The following is a 15,850-nucleotide window of genomic DNA, read 5'->3' as shown; positions in this document are numbered from 1 at the left end:
AACATGTCAGTGCTGATAGATGTAGTGGGATGAAGAGGGACACACCCACCCAGACCTAAGAATAGGATGCGGTTTGGAATAAGGGTCTTTGTAGATGGCAGAAGGTAAAGATCTCAAGATGAGATCTCCCTGGACCATCCAGGCGGGCCCTAAATCCAATCATTGGTGTTCCCATAAGAGAGAGAGTTTGACACAGAGGCACACAGCGGAGAGCGCCAGGTGAAGGCAGAGGCAGGGGTTGGCCTGGTGGCCAGGGAGCCCCTGGAGCCCCTAGATGCTGGGACAGTCACTGCAGGCTCCTGGGGCCTCCAGGGGGAGCGAGACCCTGCTTCACCTTGACTTTGGACGTTTGGCCTCTAGAGGTGTAAGAGCAGAAACTGCTGTGGTTTCAAGCCCCAAGTGTGTGGTGATCCGTGGCAGCGGCCACAGGACAGTCACACAGGAGACAAAGATGAAGACTTGCGAGGGGCGTACCTCTGCGTGAACCCACCACAGCTCCACCCACGTTTCTCAAGGCAGAAGGGCCTGGCTGGCCCACAGAAGAGGATAGGGCCGCGGTCACGGTGGACCTTGTTGGCATGCTGTGACCCATCTCATCCGTATCTGCTCTAAACATCCTCAGGTCCACCCTCACTTGACACAAAGACAGTGGGTGATGAGGTTGCTTTCACAGCGTTGACCCTTGTGAACATAGGACAGGGATCAAACACATGTGCACATGGCCCAGCCCCTCTGTGCTCCTGGGGGGCCCTGGGACGTGTTTAGCTTACTTGCTTTTTAAATTTTGAGAATATAAGACTGTATTCAAGCAAGAGAAGAAATAACTGAAACCATGTGACTTCCCGTGTTTGATCCATTGTGGAGAAAGTTTGGGGGAGGGCGGGGACTGGAGGGGGAGGGGGAAGTCGGGAGGGAAGGCTCAGTGACAGCTGCATCACAGGGAGCTGTATCGAGGAAGGGACTGGAGAGAGGCCCGAGAAGGGAAAAGGGGGACAGCGCTGGGGGCAGCTGGAGAGGGTGGGCAGGAGAGCCACAAGTGAGGAAGGGGCAGGGAGAGGGGAGCTGGTCCGAGAAGGAACAGGTGGTGGAAGACAAGGCAGGCAGGGGGACGGGACCAGAGGAAAAGGGAAGCGGAAGATGCAGGCTGAGAGGAAGCTGGCACGGCCCACCTGCCGGCCCGACGCCCCACCCCTCCAGGCGTCCTGGACCGGAGCGCAGCAGTCCCCAGCGCTGTCCCTCCCTCCTGGCCACCGAGACCTCCAGCTCCAAAGTTTCCACTCCACACCGTCACTACCCTTCATTTTTAGATCCTACTTTGCTTCCAAAAAGCACAAACATATTTCATCAGGGAGTAAGTAACCACTTACAGCTTTAAAAAATAAAGAGTTTCCTTTAGAATCGTTTTAGGTTTACGGAATAGATGCAAAGATGGTACAGAGAATTCCCAGATACCCTATACCTGTCTCCCCTGTTGTTAATACCTTACCTGTATATTTACCACAATTAAGGAAGCAACACTGAAGCGCTGTTAGTAACTAAAGTCCATGCTTTATTCAGGTTTCCTCCGCTTTTCCCCAAAGTCCTCTTCCTGTTCCATGTAAGATCCCATATTTATTCATCGTGTCTCTTCAGAATCTTCTTGGCTATGAGAGTTCCTCAGACTACCCTTACTTTTGGTAACCGTGGAAGTTTTGAGGAGGACTGGCCAAGCATTTCATAGGGAGTCTTTCCATTTGAGTCCGATGTTTTTCTCTTGGTTAGATTGGGATTGTGTGTATTTGGTAGACAGACCACAGAAGTCAAGGGACGTTCTCACCCTGCCACAGTCGGGGTACATCCTGACAGTGCGACACACCTCTGTCGATGCTGACTCTCGACCACCTGTCTGGACTAGGATGTACCAGATTCCTCCACTAGGAAGTCGTTCTTTTTTTCCATGCTGTGCTGCTTGGAAGGAGGTCACCATGCTCAGCCCACATCTTGGAACCTGCCCACCAGCCGTGGTTCTTGTTATTAGAGAATGGTGTTAGGAACCAAAATCTGGGCGCTGGGTGTGCTCATGGCTCCCATGGCATCATTTCTATCTGTCCTTCTCCACAGACAGAGGAAGGGAGCAGGGCACCTCCACAGTCATGGTGCGGGCAGAGACGCTCAACACAGTGTCATGCACAACACAAAACCTCAGGGCTTCCCTGGTGGCGCAGTGGTTGAGAGTCCGCCTGCCGATGCAGGGGACACGGGTTCGTGCCCCGGTCTGGGAAGATCCCACATGCCGCGGAGCGGCTGGGCCCATGAGCCATGGCCGCTGAGCCTGCACATCTGGAGCCTGTGTTCCGCAACGGGAGAGGCCACAACAGTGAGAGGCCCGCGTACCGCAAAAAAAAAAAAAAAAAAAAAAAATAGAAATACCAGGTCAGAAAGCACGCACTTTGTTTCTGCCCTTGGTCTCTCTTGCCAAGTGTTTGCCTGCAATGCTGTGCTGGTTTACACGTCTACACCAGGTGGGAGAGTTCCCATCAGTGCAGTGTCACTAGCAGATGACCAGTCTTCCAGTTACCTCTGCCCACAGCATAGATTTTAAAACAGTGTTATCCAATTTTTTACGTGTTGCTTTGTATTAATTTAAGTGCTGTTAAATTGTTTTGTGTGTTTATTGCCACTTACCCATGTCCTTTTCCTTTTGCTATTGGGAATCTTTCCTTTTTCTTATTGCTTTGCCCAAGAGAATCAACATCTTAGAAATCTTATAGTAAATAAGGAAATATTTGGGTTGAACGTTCAAACATATTAAAGGGAGAGCAGGGTTTTTGAAACAAGGCACAAAGCTGGCGGAAGCCAATAACCTGCTTTCACATTAACTAATTCCCCTTCTGTTTCAAAGTCTGACAGGAAGTAAATGAAATCAGGACAAATTAAATAGAAATACAATGAGCAGAGACAGGCTTAATGTCTGTGTCAGACACAGTCAAGTTCAATGCTGAAGGGGCAGCGCTGGTGATGGAGACCAGGCTTCTCATGCCCTCCTGGTGAAGGACCAGACTCCCTCCCTTTGCCGAGGACCAGAGCATCATCACATGAAGGGGAAATGGCAAAGCAGACGCTCCTGTGAGTCTGGCGGGACTACTGGTCACCCACACCTGAGGCTCTCCCTCCCAGCCCCCCAAGAACATGTGCCAGGAGGATGGTGGGGACCCCTGTGACAGGGAACGAGGATCAGCTGAGTAACTGCAGGCGGGTGTCTGCTTTCCTGGGGAGAATGCTTCTCGCACAGAAACACGGAAGAACAATAAGAAAACGATCAGTATGTCTCACCTGCATAAACATACATTTCTGTACACAACACACACACGAAGAAGGGAGGATCTGCTGAGAAACACCTTCCAGTAGGTCCTCCAAGACACAAACAAACTCCGCTCTGGGAGGACGCTCGCTGTGTGCAGTCACTTAGCGAGTGGGTTTCGGGGTGTTGCCCCCAGGGGACTTCGGGGCAGCCTTTCGGGTGGGCTCGTGCCCTCCCTCCACTGCAGGCCCCAGGCCCCCGCCCAGCCCACTCCCTCCCCTGCCCAGGTCTCTCCACCCTTGTCACCCCAGTAGGCACCCCCACTGCTTGTCACCCGGAGCGGATCCCACTCTCTTCCCCCTTTTGTTTCTCTGCAGCACTCGTGAGGATCCGACATCACCATTTTTCTCACTTATTGGTTTACTGTCTGCCTCTCCCCCTAGAAAAGGAACTGCCCGCAGGCAGCCGGCTTGGACCGTTCCGTTCACAGCTGTTTCTCTGGCCCTCGGGGTGCCTGGCACATAGGACGTGCTCGGGAAGTGTTTGTCGAGGGCACAAGTGGCCCCCGTGTGGCCCACTCGGAGAGGCGCCGGAGGTCACGGTCGGGGCCGTCTGGAGTCACCGAGCTGGCAAAGCAGCTTTGCTTGTGCCATTCTGCTCCCAGGCTGCATGCCTTCCTGATGGTTCCAGGGCATCAACCCCAGTAATCCTCTGACTGAGATTTTTCACCTCGATTCTAGTCTAAGGGGACAGGGCCAGGAGGCTAACGTCAAACCAGGACTCCTGGGAACAGTCCTCAAGGCCCTGCTGTGCTGGCTTTTTAAAAATCCGTGGCTTTGTTTTGTTTCTTTTTTCCTTTTTTATTGAGGTATAGTTAATTTACAATGTTTCAGGAATACAGCAAAGTGATGCAGTTGTATACATATAACTTATATATATACACCAGATTCTTTTCCATTATAGGTTGCTACAAGATATTGAATATAGTTCCCTGTGCTATACAGTAGGTCCTTGTTGGTTATCTATTTTATATAGAGTAGTGTGTATATGTTAAGCCCAAACTCCTAACTTATCCCTACCCCGCTTTCCCCTTTGGTAACCAGAGCTTGGTTTTCTATGTCTGTGAGTCTGTTTCTGTTTTGTAAATAAGTTCATTTGTATCTTTCTTTTTAGATTCCACATCTCAGTGATGTCATAGGATATTTGTCTTTCTCTGTCTGACTTAACTTCACTTAGCTGTGATAATCTCCAGGTCCATCCACGTGCTGGGTTTTTGAGAGTGTTTAGTGCTCATGCAGCAGGCGTCTGGAGTGCAGAGAACACGGCCGCTCACGTCCAGGCAGAGCAGGGCATCTACTGGCTGTGCCGTCTCTCCAGCGGTAACGGAGTCACAGGGCTGGAACCAGGAGGGCTGAGCCTGGAGCTGTTCCCGCCCACCCCACCAGTCCCCCCAGCCCCGAGCTGGAGTCCTGTGAGTGCACGTGTGTGTGCACATGCACAGTAATTTAGAAAGCATTTGGAAAGTGAGGGACATCTTACAGAGCAGAAACATTTCTCCTGAAAGCAAGGCCAGCACGAGCACCAAAGCCGAGAGGGAAAGCCTTTTGCTCAAAAGGGTCGCTGAATGGGGATGAGAACCCCATCCGTGTCGGCCCCAGACACAGTGACATGGGCTCTGAACCAGAGTTCCTGGACCCTCAGGAACCTGGAGCTGTCCCCTGCCCTGCTTCCCACCTGACCCTATAACGTTGGGTTTTACGAACAGTGAGAAGCGAAGGCCTGGCCTCAGCGTCTGAGGTGGACGCTCGCCACAGGAAAGCACGTTGGCGGACGAGGCCCCCGTCCTCGTGGGCTCCAGGAAGACCCGGCGAACCTTGAGGTTACACCAAAGCCCTGGTAACTGGTGCTCCTCTAGCATCACAGTTTCATAAGCAAGTTGACATTTGCCAGTTGGGTGTTCATTCCTGTTCTTTCCTGTACATGTCACAGCCAATTCCATGATCCAGCAAACAGAAGGTTCGACCTGGGCCAGCTGCGTCTTCACTGAGGTTAAACCTGCCCAGATGGGAGTGGACCCTGGCCATTTCCCCACAATGCATCCAGATCAAATTCTGAAGCCCCCTTTCTAGTCGTTAATTCTGGTTTTGGTTTGTGGGTCTTATTTGACTTTCAGATGAATTTCGTAATTGCTTTAAAGGAGAACTTGAAACCATTAAATGAAGCAGCTCTCTCTTGCCCCTGGCCATCCCCAGGCTGCACTTGAGTTATTCTCTCTGAAGCCATGAGTGTGTTTTGAATCAAAACTGCCTTCCTGGCCTGCCAAGAAGCGGGTTCAGAGACGATTCTCTTGCGTTTCTGGCGCCGAAGAAGCAGCACTGCCGTGCCCTGGCTAGGCAGACTCGGCCGTTCACGGACATACAAAAGTACTGATGGGCACAGATGGACTTGACCTCATGGGGCCTGGGGTCCCGCCTTCTGGGACTCTTTTCCTCTACAGGAAGGAGGAGACGCCTACCCAGCCTGTGTCCTCGTGTCCAAACCCTACTCCTTCAGCCCCGGCACTGGGCCTGCCTGTGGGGAGTTAAACACACACCCGAGTTCTCCCTGAGCCAAAAGGGAGCAGTGGCGGGTGGTCAGAGTCCAGAGGGGAGGGTGGGCGTAGGAGTCAGGCCGCCTGGGTCCCTGTCTGCCCCCCACTAGTCCTGGGCACCCCTGGGATGTCTAAGTCTGGGTTTCCACATCTGGAAAAGTGGGGTCTCACAGGGCAGAGGTATCAGTGTGGCAGAAGCTCATCAATGCCAGGCCACAGTAATAATAATGGTAACACCAGTAACTGACGCGGAGACAGGATTTGATGTTGCCAAAACGTTTTTGCATCTGCCCCTCTTTTGCCCATCACACGCTGTTCTGCTCTGTCCAAGGAACCTGAGCTTGGCCCGGTGCTGGCCTCCAGCCACAGGTGAGAGCCACAGAGCTGGGGTCGTTTAGAGGTCTTCACCAGCCAGGCTGGACTCACCTGATGGCTCCCAGGCTCCCAGGTTCCCTGGAGTGAATGCCAGGTGAGCTGTCTCAGGGCTGTGGGATCAGGCCTCACAATGGAGTGGGTGCCGAGAGAGGCTGCTTCCTCGGGAGCGACGGCTCTTCTCCATGGCACTGTGCTTTGTTCTCCATCTGAGTAGACGGTGTGGTGGGGAGGGGCTTCAGCGAGGTGGGATGGTTTTTGAGGTCACAGCCAGCAGGGCCAGGATGGAACGGGGCTCCTTCCCGCCCCAAAGCACGACTCCAAGACTTTAAGATGCTCTCAATTTCGAGACTTATCCCTGAGGATTTTTCAGGGAAAAAAATATACCTAAGCAGAAACATTAGTACATAAATTATGCGTACTGGTTTTAAGACACATTCAAGGGTACCAACATGAGAAGACAAGTATGTGTGTTTTCAAACTGGGGCAATGGGTACACATGTGGCATAGAGACGTCTGCAGGGAAGAAATATCCTCGTTCTGTCCTGACTCAGGCTAGCACGGGTGTCGGGAGAACCCTGGGCTCTCCACTTAGGCAAAGTCACGTTAGTTAGAGGGGCTTCGGTGGGGAATACAAAGGGGTGGAGGAGAGGCCTTGGACTTGGAAATGGAGGGGCTGGGAGCGGGCTCCGCAGCCGGCCTTGCAGCCTCCGTCCCTCATCTGCAAACAGGACCTCAGAGCGCCCTTCTCGGGGCTCCTGAGGACACAGGTTGACAGAGACATTGGGGCACCGAGCACAGGCCCGGAATAGACCCCGGGGCACTCACCGGCCAACGATCAGAGCCACACTCATTCTCAGCACTCAGCCTGGCACTGCAGGACTGTTCCCCTTGGAGGCTTGGCCTAGGCAGGTCTGCAAAGGAGCCCCAGACCTGCGGCGCCCGGTGCAGCCTCAGCACCGCAGCAGCTCCTTACTATCCCCCTTAGAAGGGCTTTAAAGTGTTTCCAGAGTTGGATTACAGCTGTGAAACCAAGCTGACCCTACACCAGGCCTGGCCGATGCCAGTGCCTTTGGAACAGGAAATGCACCGACCTGTCCAGGGTTTCCATTCAGGCTGGACTTCGGCCCTGGTCTCCAGAACTGACCCTGGAGGAACCGCAGGGCAGAACCTCCCCGGAGAGGCCAGCTACGGCTGTGCAGGGCGGTGGATGGGCCACAGTGACCCCACACCAGTGCTGCCAGGGCCTGAGCGGGCCTGCCGCCGCCCTGGCCAGGGAGCCGCCCTGGACTGCAGGAACGGGAAGCTCCGAGTGTCCCCAGGGTGGCGCTCGGCCGCCAGCCTGGCCCAGGCCGGGGAGGGCTTTGTTGTGACCAGAGGGCAGGGTGAGGCCGGCCCTGGAGGAGGCTTCCTTCCACTGGAGGAAGAGATGCTACCAGGAGGCTGATTTTAAGAGTCCTCTGCCCGTGTGGAGATGTCATTTCTGGGGCTTTTTCCCTTTATGTGGAGATGAGGAAAGAGCAGAAAAATGGTAGGAAAATTCCAGGAAAAAAATTCATTTTGGCTCTTGGTATGTGACTCCTTGAGGGAGGTACTACCCTCTAGCCAACTGCTCCCCATGGAGGGTTCCCCCCACAGCGTTGGGGCCCGGGGTGCCAGTGGGCCGTTCCGGATCTGCATGAATCCACTCACGTCGGTGCCCGCGGAAGGGCTGGCCCGCTCTTCTCTCAGGCGAGGCCTGGGTCCCCCACTCCCAGGGCTGCAGGCTTCTGACCTCTCGGGAGTTGCCCAATGTGATGCGTCCCTCCCCCGCGGGGGCAGGGGGCTGTCCAGGGCCGGCTGACGAGGAGGCACAAAGCCCCGAGCCACCCCGACCCCGACCTGGGGCAGCGCTGCGAAGCCCCCGGGGATGCTGACGGCTCTGCAGCTGCCACCCTGCGGCCCAGGGTCCCGGCACCTTGCGGCTGCTCCCCGAGTGTGACTACGTAACAAATGAACCCCACTCAGAGTGGGACCTAAGATGAGGAGCGCCACCACCCACCTCAGTTGTTTATTTTATTTTATTTATTTATTTATTTTTTTTTTGCGGTACGTGGGCCTCTCACTGCTGCGGCCTCTCCCATTGCGGAGCACAGGCTCTGGACGCGCAGGCTCAGCGGCCATGACTCACGGGCCCAGCCACTCCGCGGCATGTGGCATCTTCCCGGACCGGAGCACAAACCCGTGTCCCCTGCATCAGCAGGCGGACTCCCAACCACTGCGCCACCAGGGAAGCCCCATTTGTTTATTTTTAAATTAATTTCCAAAGAACAGAGTAATGTTCTGAAGAGCATCTCCAGCTGTAAGTCACTATCTCGCAAAGAAAAGCATCATTATCTCCTTGGTCTTAGGGAGAGAGGCTTTCAACTCTGGAAATGGCCTGGGAAGCAGCGTAGTTTGAATCCCTGATGGTACAGTGGTGGAAACTGAGGTCCGGAGAGAGCGAGTAGCTCCTGGCCCCTGTGTCCCAGCCAGCTCCTGCACGTGGGGGCTGAGAGCACGCCGCTGACTTTGACAGGGGCCGAGGCACGTTGGAGCTGCCCTGCAGGGCCAGAGAGCACAGCCTGGGAGATGCTGGGTGCACAGGGTGGACCCTGCACTGAAACCATGGCAGCCCCGTGCTCAGCCAGCGCCTCCACCGGCCGCGTCCCCACAGCCGCGGCTGGGCTGCCGGCTCTGTGGAGGTGCGTCTCCGGCCAGCCCCAGCACGGGGAGACTGGGAAGGCGGACGTAAGTGATGTTGAGAGCACCACCTCGGCCCGGCTGCACTGCTGCCTGGAGATGTGGGCATTCAGCAGGTGAGGGTGGGGAGGTTGTCCTGGCTGACAAACCTCTCCTGGCATCTCGGAGGCGCCAACCCCCGGCCCAGGCCACGCGCGGGCGACGGCAGGCTGGGGCTGGAAGGGCAAAGCTCGGGGTTGCCCCCTTGCCAGGTGCCCTCAACCTGCCTGCCCAGGCCACGCGCGGGCGACGGCAGGCTGGGGCTGGAAGGGCAAAGCTCGGGGTTGCCCCCTTGCCAGGTGCCCTCAACCTGCCTGGCTCTCCAGTGTGGGAGCCCCCATCCTACCGTCTGCTTGTTTCCCACAGTCACTCTGGGGGAGGTGGCCCCTGCTTGGCTTCAGACAGAGGCCACGGGGAGCTCGTGCACCCGACACCCCACAGCCCGTGGTGGCGTCCGGGCCGGCCCGCAGCTGACGTCTGTGATGTGAGAGGTGAGGCCCATTGGCATCTCCCACACCCCTGCGGGAGTTTACAGGTACTGGGCGCTGGGGGCGGCCATGGTTTGAGTGTCCGGCTGGCTTGCCCGCTCGTGGAGTGTGGGAGACGGCCGCTGCGGGGTTGGTTTCTCAACAGTTTCTAGGAATGTCTGGATCGGTGCCTTCCTGCCCCTCCTGCCAACTGCGTGGGCGCCCATGCCTTTCTCCCCACTGCCGGGGGCCATCAGGAGCCCCGAGGTCGTGGCCCGTCCACAGACCGTGGGCAGTTATGGCCATTTGACCTGCCTCCAGGTGCCTTGACAGCTCCCTCTGAGTCCAGGTGGGCCTGCAGGTGCCTCCCAGGGGAGAGGCCCTCAGTTACCCACAGGTACCTGGAATCCAAAGCAGGTTGACGGGATGACTGAGTGGTGGGCACCAGCGGGTCAGTGAGCAGAGGCGTCTGTGCTGTGACCTGCCCGGGAGGGAGTGAACTGCGGGATATTGGACTCAGGGCCGCCTCTCCAGCAGGGCCCCTCGGGACTGGGGCCTCTCCTGACACCAGTTACAGGGACATTGGCCCCAACGCTTTCCTCTTTCCATGCACAGCTTCATGGACCACCTGCCTGGGTCCTGGGTGAGGTCACCTCTCTGTGTGGGTCCTGGCTGGTGTCACCTGTCTGGGTCCCAGGTGGGGTCACCTGTCTGGGTCCCAGGTGCGGTCGCCTTCTTGGGTCCTGGATGGGGTCACCTGTCTGGATCCCAGGTGGGGTCACCTGCCTGGGCCCCTAAACTACGATGCTTCCGTTAGCTGCCCGATGGCCAGGTCTTCCCCTAGCTCGCTCTGATGAGTCCTCCCCACGTGGGGCTGGAAGGTGAGTGTGACCTGGGCACACAGATAACCCACAAGGGCCTCTCAGACCCAGGGGACAGACCGCTCTGTGCTCCGCCTACTGCAGGGATGTGCACCTCCAGCGCCCCCAGTCCCGGGTCCCTGTCCAGAGGGCAGGGCTGGCCCGGGTCTCGGGTTGGGTGAGTCTGACCCTGTAGGTGACACGGCGCATCAGAGCCGAGCCCCAAGCCAGATGGACTACTGCACCTGGAGACAGTCAGCCCCAGAATAGCGGTTCTCAGTGAGGGACAAGCAGAGCTCACTCGAGGACTCACGGGGAGGGGTCTGGTGGGAACACTTGCAGCGTCTCTTCTCAGTGGAGGAGCCCCTCTTCCAGGGACGTGGAGCCCAGCTGCGGGCCCGGCCGTGTGCACAGGGGTCCGTGCAGGCCCCCACCCAGGCAGCCACTAGCTGGTGGTCCCCAGAGGAGAAGACAGCCATGTGGCCTGGTGTGGTCCCAGAGCTAAGGGAGGTCCCAGAGGGGCACCTGACCCCATCACAGGGACAGGAAGGCTCCCCAGAGCGTGTGACTTCCACCTCAGGCCCTTTGATAATTCTGGTCCCTCACCAATCCTATAGCCTGAAGATCTTGTACATCAGTCTCCTGAGTTTGGCTAATGTGAGTCAAGCTGAGAGGCAGCACTTGGCACAGGGCTCCAGTCCTAATGCACGAGGGAAGCAGCATGGACTGGGGTACCCCACCCAGACCCAGCCCTGGGGCCATGCCGCCTTCACTTTCTCTCTGTGTTTGGGGGCCAGACCAGCTGACACAGGACAGTCAAGATTCGAGAAGCACACTGCACCTACAGGATTGAGCCCTTGGGTGGTGACCATGCTGGGGACCAGGGCAGAGGGGACCCTGGGTACAGCAGACTCTCAGGGCTGCTTCTGAGGCTGAGGGAATTCCCCAGACCTCCAGCGTCCACAGACGGGCAGCCAGTGGCTAGGGGAGGGAGAACCTCTCTCTGCTCACCCGTGAGAGGTGACGGCAGCCACATCTTAGGGGGCCTTGACCACAACCAACAAGAGAATCCACAGCCTCCCGGGACAAGCGCTGAGGTCACATGCTTGCTGGAGCTGGGCATCTGGGAACAGAAGGGTTAAAGTGTCCTTGTGTGCAAGCCCCCAGGGCTGGCCTTGTCAGGACGGTGCAGGGGCTGAGCAAGGAGGACACAACCCCCCTCCGCTTCCCCAGGAAGGTGAGTGCAAGGGGCTGGCTCCCCAGCAGGCCCTGGTACTGCTGCCAAGTACACAGGAAAGTACAGGTGTGTGGAGAGAGCTTGTGAGCTGAGGGACTGGAGAAACAGGTGCCTATCACGGGGCAGCCTGAGCCACGGCGGTCAGGTCGAGAGCCTTTGCAGAAGCACCATCCCCACTCCCGTGCAGGGGGCCTTGTCCCAGGAGGCATCTCCGTCTCCCGGGCATCCAAAGGGGTGGCCGTGTGTGCCTAGCCTGCCTCCCTCGTGTGTCGGGGGTACAAATGGGATAGGCGCTGGTCAGCACTTTGACAAAGAGCACAACATCACATCATAATTACTGCTAGTTTGAACCTCGGCATTGCTTTACCGGATCTCCAGTAGCTGTGTGACCTTGGACCATTTTCCTGGCCTCTCTGCGCCACAATTTCTTTATCTGCGAAATGGGAATAACAGTGTGTCCCAGGAGATAATATCCACAGAGCACTGGGCATGATGCCTGGGCTTCATCTGTGCTTAAAATGTTAGGTATTGTCGTTTTGATTATTCTCTGTCCCTTTTCTCCCCATCCGTCTATTCCACATCTGGTCCTGCCCAGGGGTCACTGTGGGTGAAGACCCCGTGGGCCCTCCTCCACTGCTGGCCCCCTGCAGGGCCCACTTTGCTCCTGGTGGCCGATCCCTGTCAGCAGGAAAGCGGCCCCTACCCCTAGCTCTGTATACCTGAGTCCCTCCCATCCTTCCAGTCCCATGGCCAAAGCCAGCGTCTCCGTGGGGCCCCTTTTCGTGGCTGTCCCCAACCTGACAGGTCACTTCCCACCTCTGGGTGCCCACATCGTCCGTCTGTCCACGCTGAACGCTGCCCGATTCGCATCATGGTCATTACGTCCCTGACGTGATTCCCACAAAATCACGTGTGAGTCATCGTTGGCTCGCCATGAGCCTCCCCCACAGGAGGGGCCAGAGAACCTGCTAGAGGAAGCCAGGAAGCAGGGGCGAGGGCAGCTGGAAAGGAGGAAGGGGAGGGGAGGCTGGTCCTCGAGGCTGGCAGCAGGGGTCTCACGGGTCATGGGTGTGTGGGGTCCTGATTGGGCCTAATCACACCAATTACCAGGCACCCGCTTATTTATATCCCTGCGAGCGTCCAGCTGGGCCCGTGGTGGACCCGCAGCACAGGCGGGCGCCCGCAGGAGCCCTGCGTGCCCTCCCAGGTGGTCTGGGCATCTGTCTAAAACTCGAGGCCCTGAGAAGTGAGTTTCCCTGGTCCCGATCACGGCCTGACTTGTCCCTGTGCCCCCGGGCGCCTGGCGCTCACGTGGGGTCCCCTCTCTCTGGGCAGTGGAGAGAGCGGTTGGCTTATATAAGAGGCATGGAGGGAGCAGTGGTCATGCGCCCGATGTTACAGCCACAGTGGCCACATCCCCAAGCCTGCGTGCAGCTGGTGAAGGGTCCCCTCCCCCCCGAGGCGGGTGCAGCTCCAGAGAGTAGCCCCGAGTCATTCCTGCCTCATTCAATAAATAAAATATACCTTCAACCATGCAGCGGCAGTGGAACGATAAGGATGCCCGTCCAGCTGTGGTTTGTGAAGGGCAGGCAGCTGGAACAGTGGGCGTCCTGGAGGCCCATGGGGCCCCATCGTCCCTCGGCATCAGCCCAGCCCTCCTCCAGCCCGGAGGGTGGCTACTCGCTTCCTACAGTGTGTGCGGACCGGCCCCCCACGTCCCCACCCATCGACGCCCTCACACCGTGGACCTCATCTCTGTCTCTGTCTCTATCTCCTCGTCTCTGTTTCTTTTTCTCTCTTTCCCCCCTCTGTCTCTGACTCTCTCGTCTTGTCCTGTGTCCCTGCCCTCCCAGATTCCCAGAGGACACCATCTCTGGCTCAAGTTTCCTTGCCCCAGGGTCATCCCTCAGGTAGGAGTCCACCTGGTGTCAGCATCTCAGGCTCCTTTCTGTCCTGCGCTGGTCTGGGGTTGCACAGGAGGGGTGCACTGGACTCCCACCCAGCCGGCACCCCAGCAAGACCTGCGCAGAGGCCTTCAGCTCAGCAGACCTCCCCTCCCCGGGAATCAGTGCCTGTGCAGTGGGAGAGGCCCCTCTGAGAGTCCCTAGCCCCTCAGCCCTACAGCCGGGTGCGAGGGGCCCAGTTCTCTGAGGGGCTGCCCTGGGGCAGGGGGAGGGGTGGTAAGGAGCCTCTCTCCCCAGAGCCCAGGCAGCCCTCTGGTTTGCTCTCAGTCGGGTCCCTCGAAGATGCCCTGTTCAGGCTGCCCTGCCGTACCCTCACCTCCCCACGCACGTGGCGCTCGGTGGCAACGAGCCCATCTGTGTCCCCGGCGCTGGCCGGCCCCTCTGCCCCCATGAGGCCATCTGCGTCCCCTCGACCCCTCTGCCCCTTCTGTTCCTGGCTACTGCTGGGTGCCAGGCCTCCTATGTGGCCAAGGGCAGGTGTCGGTCCTGTGCCCGCAAGCTGTGGGGACTCTGGCTCCTCCACATTCTCTGGGAATTCCAGGGATGTCACCCTGGCCACGTATCTATCTGGGGGTCGGTGCCCTCTGCCTCTACTGAAGGCTCCGGGCTGCAGCCCTGGCCTGTGGATCGCTCTGGGTCTCGTGCAGAGCCCGGCCTGCAATTGTTCTCCTGATGGGCGTCCCCCCGTGACACAGGCCTGTCCCTTCCTTCTTCCCGACAAAGCGAGGCCCCCGTTGTTACACCAGCCACTTAACCGAATCTGCCGGAGAGTAGCAGGGATTCGAACACAGGCAAGTAGGGCGCCCTCACCCCTCACTCTCTACGGGGGGCTCTCTCGGCCCCAGGCCTGCAGGCCTCCCCTCTCCAACGACAGTGCCTGCAAAAGCCCAGCCCCTAAGCCCTCTCTTTCTGTCCTGGATACGTCCTTTACCAAGACTGGGACATGAGAAAAATGACCTGTCCTTTCAGGAATGGACCCTCTACTCCCAGGTCCTGACTTTGCTCTCAGGCCTCCTCCAGGACGAGCCGAGGGAAGCAGCGGCCACAGCGGGGCCTGCCGCGGGGTCGGGGAGCCACGGGCTCTGGCCGAGAAGGCCCCCCTGCTGGGCGCCCCCAGCTGGGGACTGTCAGGGCCTCTTTCCAGTAGGTGCTGAGCCCAGGCCACCTGGGTGCCTCTGTTGGTGTCGGGGCTTGGTCTCCATCCCTACGGCCTCTGCAGGCACAGGTATCAGGCGTGCGCACATCACACGTGCACACACCCACTCACGTTTCCAGACATCCACACTGTCACACACAGTCACACGCTCACCTCTTCTAAGAACAGACAGCCATCTTCAGGAACAGTGCAGATTAAATCCATATTTAGGAGAAATTTCCTAAAGAAAACACAATCAACAAAGATGCAGTTCTGCCCCAGGGAAACTTTACCTCATTATGCAGAGCAATTTGCTCCTCGCTGACGAGAGCTTTTCTGCCGCAGAGGATAATATTTGCTTTCCCTTCACATAAGCAAAAGGCCCATTACAGTTATTTTCCCAAGACAAAGAACCACATGTCATCGAGAGGTGAATTAAGCCACCACCTCTAGAAAGAGAAACTGCTCGAGGCATCATCATTTCCAGCCACCAGGTCTCAAGAGGCGTTAGGGTCTGACCTCGGCCGGCAGCCCTGCCCCATGGATCTGGACGCCCCCCACCCAGCCAGCAGGACCCCCAGACTGAGTCTTGTTGATCATGCTCACAGCCCCAGTGCTGGGCCTGCCACGGGAGAAACACTTACCAACGTCTTTAGAACAAGTGGATTTGATGATGGATTTCATGACTGTCTCCAGCTGAATCCTCGGGGTCTAAGGGAGGGGGAACCAAAGAACAAAGAGAGGAAATTATTCCCACATAAGAGCTTTAGGACAGACCATCGAGATAGTATCGATTATAAACAACGACTGTCTTATGAAACTAAATGTTCGCCTACCTTATGGCTCAGGAGTTCCACCAGAAGACCTGGACAAGAATGTTCTAGAAGCTGTACTCATAACAACGAAATACTGGACTCAGTCCAAGCGTCCCTCAACAGACAGAGGATAGAGAGAACGTTCAATGGCCCATCCACTCAATGGAATACTACTCAGCAATGAAAAGGAGCAGGCTGCCCATATACGCAAAAAAATGAGTGAATCTCTTGACCATTAAGCAGAGTGGAAAGAGTCACACGTGAAAGAACACACACTGTTTGATCCTGCTGAAGTGAAGCTCTAGAACAGGTAACACTGATCAACAATGGAAAAATCAGAGAAGTGATTGACTCCTGGGGTACAGTGAAG

This window comes from Grampus griseus (genome assembly GCF_964374135.1).
Source record: "Grampus griseus genome assembly, chromosome: 7".
Classification (NCBI taxonomy): Eukaryota; Metazoa; Chordata; class Mammalia; order Artiodactyla; family Delphinidae; genus Grampus; species Grampus griseus.
Note: the sequence above shows the minus strand (reverse complement) of the source record.